Source organism: Bactrocera neohumeralis, chromosome 4 (assembly GCF_024586455.1).
Source record: "Bactrocera neohumeralis isolate Rockhampton chromosome 4, APGP_CSIRO_Bneo_wtdbg2-racon-allhic-juicebox.fasta_v2, whole genome shotgun sequence".
Taxonomy (NCBI): domain Eukaryota; kingdom Metazoa; phylum Arthropoda; class Insecta; order Diptera; family Tephritidae; genus Bactrocera; species Bactrocera neohumeralis.
The window spans coordinates 47,026,075-47,030,452 of NC_065921.1; the positions used below are offsets into that span (position 1 = coordinate 47,026,075).

At 40.4% G+C, this 4,378-nt stretch overlaps 1 pseudogene; it reads left to right on the forward strand.

Moving 5' to 3' along the window:
- The first annotated feature begins 3,853 nt into the window (after positions 1 to 3,853).
- LOC126757674 (small nucleolar RNA U3) lies at positions 3,854 to 4,050 on the forward strand (annotated as a pseudogene).
- The last annotated feature ends 328 nt before the right edge of the window (positions 4,051 to 4,378 follow it).

Consider the following 4,378-nt stretch of genomic DNA (forward strand, 5'->3'; position numbering starts at 1 on the left):
TTTTTGGTACTTGAGTTGATGGCAGTGACTATTCCTAAAGATATCACTAGAAACAACTGATGAGCAATCATCGGTAAATATATATAATATCTTTCACAGTTTTATTTCTTCTATCAGCTTTATGTAAGAGCAAATGTGAAAACGTATCCGGCCGAAGAGAACGGAAAATATTTTGCTTGCTCTTTCTACCCACGTTGTTTGATAAAACAACCGTCAGTTCGGATTAAGGTTAGTTAACATGGTAAAAATACCTTGGTTTACATACAGCAAGAAAAGAGCAGACCTCTTATTAAGAACGTTAAGGAAAAATCAAAGAGCCGAGTATCGATAACAACCTCAAGCCCTTAGTTCGTCCACAAATTTGACTCAGGACAACACTTAAATCAATCGTCCAACATTATCAAATGATGGATTTAATTTTCAAAATTGTCACACACAAAATAAAGGATTTCTCCCAATCAGCAACGTAAAAGCCACCTGAAAAATTTCACAAGAGTTTTTGAGACACGGATTACTGTAATTGGGATGCGCGATTAAAAAATAAAAAATCACCAATTGCCTGTTTCGAAAAGTAAAGTTCAACCGACAAATTAAAACGCGTGCGTACGATTTCACGGTTCAATTACAAGAGAGTGCTTTATTTCGTTTTATGCAATCGCTTAGCCTAAATCTTAAACTAGCGGCTTAATCTAGTGGTAGTGGTGTTACAAAAGGGGTAAGTAATTATCTTTAGTTAAACATTGTACTAGCTTATGTTAAGATAAGTATTAAAGTAAGTAATAGATTAATATTAAGAATGCATCAATAAGGTAAGTTTTTTACGTAATAGAGTTTCATAATTTAATTTTTATAATTCAATATTCAGTATTTCACAATTCATTTGATTAATCTTGTTTTAGATATAAATCTGTCGCTTGACGCAACACCGGCCACCTTGACAGGATCAGATTCCTTCAACCCCCATTGGAATCAAGGCCAGTTTGTGGATGGGACGCTTAATTGTGTCCGTCTTGGTCGCTACGTCTGCGACTCGCACCTTACCGTCTTGCCCTTCGACGGTTGCGACGACGCGCCCTAGTACCCACTGCTGCGGTGGCACGTTGTCCTCGTAGACGAGAACGAGGTCGTTGAGCTGCATGTTACGTTTGGGGTGCAGCCACTTGTTGCGTTTGGGGTGCAGCCACTTGTTGCGTTCCTGAAGGCCCGTCAGGTATACTTTGGACCACTGTCGCCAGAACTGTTGCTTGAGACAGCAAACAAGTTGCCATCTCTCGCAACAACGAACTGGGTCCACTGGCACCTTCTCTGGAGGTAATGCTCGCAGGGTGCATCCTATCAGTAGATGCGCCGGTGTTAACGCCTCGCCGTCGTTGGGGTCTTGACTCAGGAGTACTAGGAAACGAGAGTTGAGGATGGCCTCCACTTCGGCCAACAGTGTTGCTAGGTCCACTGCTGTGAGTAGCGCGTTGCCGATTACGCGAACGATATGGTGTTTGGCGGACTTCACCGCGGCTTCCCATAATCCGCCGAAGTGCGGCGCCCTGGGTGGTATAAAGGTGAAACTGCACCCTTTGTCTGCTGCGAATTTCTTCAATTCTGGACACATTGCTAGAAACGCCTCCTTCAGCTCGCGCAGCTTGCGATCGGCGCCAACGAAATTGGTGGCGTTGTCGCTGAATATCTCAGTCGGCATTCCTCGGCGTCCAATGAACCTTTTTAGGGCGAGAATAAATGAATTAGAAGATAGGTCCGAAACTAATTCTAAATGTACTGCTTTGGAAATAAAGCAAACTAAAACTGCAATATATGTTTTTACGGGTGGTCGACCGCGTATTTTTAGAGATGTGTTTATCGGACCACAAAAATATACGCCACATATAAGAAAGGGCTGTAGTGCTCGAAGTCTTTCGACTGGCAAATTTCCCATTATTTGGTTTTGCAACTTCGGCTTAAAATGAAAACAATGTATACAGTTTCTTATGGTTCTACTGCAAGCTTTTCGGGCATTAATTAGCCATATGCGTTCTCGAAGAAGTGCAAACAACGCTTTAGCCCCAGCGTGGTGATTTCGAATGTGCAGGAACCGTAAATACGTTATAACGAAGTGCGAACTTTTTTGAAGTTATACTTTTTATACGAGTTCGGAAAAGATTGCGTTAAATTCATAAATGCGCAACCTCTACCAACAACACAATGTTGCCATGCTTATGCTATTGTTGTTTTTGTAGAACAATGTTTCAATTTTTGGTTGGTGACATATTCAATAAAAATAAATTTTGTTGGGATTCGAACCTACGTTCTCGTCGTAACTTTTCAAGCGCTTACCATCAACACTACCATTGACACTTGTATTGCGTTGTCCTAATTATGGTTTGGTTATGCATGAAAGAAATATACAATGGATCGCCGATTGTTATCTCTTTCCTTGCTGCTGCGCATACGTATGTTTGTATGCTTGTGTATTAGGATCTGTTTTAGGCCCTCTTTTATGGAATCTAGTTTATGATGGGGTGCTAAGAATTCCACAGCCTAAAAACGTTAAGCTAATCGCATACGCGGACGACCTTATAGTGGTAGCAGTAGGTAAACAACTTGATGACCTACAAAATAAATGTAATGAATGCATAAATGGCCTACGCCAATGGTTTGCTTCCAAAAGATTGGAACTGGCCGAGCACAAAACAGAGGTATTGCTCATAAGCACCAGGAAAATTGAGGAAAAAATAACTCTCACCATAGGAGAGTGCGTAATTACTTCACAACCACAGTTGAAGTATCTAGGGGTAATATTGGACGCCAAACTGAAATTCAAGCAGCACTTGGCAAACATAGCAAATAAAGCAAACAAGATTTACAACGCGTTATAAAGAATGATGGCAAATAGAGGCTGTGTGCGCTCCAGCCGCCGACTTCTAATCGCAACAGCTATAAGCTCAGTTATCCTATATGCAGCTCCAGTATGGATCCAGGCACTAAACATAAAAGCGTATGCCAAAACAATAAATGCGGTCCATAGACTCACAGCAATAAGGGTAACAAGTGCTTTCCGAACGGTGACGAGGGTGACGAGCTCACAAGATTATATGAGCTATCAGCGCCAATTACAGAAACCCAAAAGAGAGAAGAGAGAAAGAAGAGCATAACTATATGGCAGCAACGGTGGCAAACCTCAACTAAAGGACGGTGGACCCACAGACTTATACCTGACATCCATACGTGGATAAGTAGACGACATGGGGACCTGGATTTCCACCTGACCCAAATATTAAGCGGGCATGGGTGCTTCAGAGGCTATCTATACAAATTTCAAAATGACGTCAGTCCGTATTGTTCGATGTGTGCGGAGTCCATAGAAGACTCTGAACACGTGTTTTTCCATTGTCCTCGGTTTCGAAACATAAGAAAAAGGTTAGAAACCTCACTAGGTGGTAGCCTAACGGTGGAAAATTTGACTGCATTTATGTGTCAGTCCTCTGACAAATGGATAGCTGTTCGCGAAGCGGCAACTTCCATCATGACTACATTAAGACAGTTACAGCAGAGTAGGCGTTAGTCCGTCCGTGTTATAGAGGAGACTTAAATGTCTTGTCACTCCCATGAAGTAATACCTTACCTGGTGGTTCCGTGGGAGTGTCTTGAGTTGGGAGTAGGTTAGGTTTAGCGGATTAAAGTTCCGCACTCCGGCTTTCGATGCTTCCTCCTACTATAAAAAAAAAAAAAAAAAAAAAAAAAAAATGCTTGTGTATTATTGAAGTTATACTTATTTTTCTTTCGTTTGTCTTCATGCCTGCGAATTCTCAACTATTTTGTGTGACTTTTGTTTGAAATACTCTGCGTTGGCCTTTGAAAAATTAAGACTATACTTCACAGCATCATTTCTGTAGTTAGTCTTCATTTACATTGTTTGGAAATCGACCCGCGATGACGAGGTATGTCGTTTTATCTGACAGTGTGAGGTTTATGAACTTCATTTCTAATATTGTGTTGTGGCATATTAGAAATGATGTTTCTTCGAAAATCGCGAGCGAATTCTTTGAATTTCTGAACGCGCACATGCGTATACATTCATATGAGCATTGCAGATACACAAGATAGGATAGAAAGATGTATGCCTTTTAACATCGTATACTATACTAATAAATATTTTTCGTACTAATAGAAGTTAAATTTATCACATCAATATTATGTAAATGTATGTATATTAGGTATAATCTGATAAATTTAATTTCTATTAGTAAGAAAAATATTTATTAGTATAGTATACGATGTTAAAATGCAAAAATTAAAGACTAAGTCCGTCGAGATTTGAACCTGCGTTCACATTGTGACTTTTGATGTGCTTACCGCCAACACCACTATTGACACTTTCATGCCATTG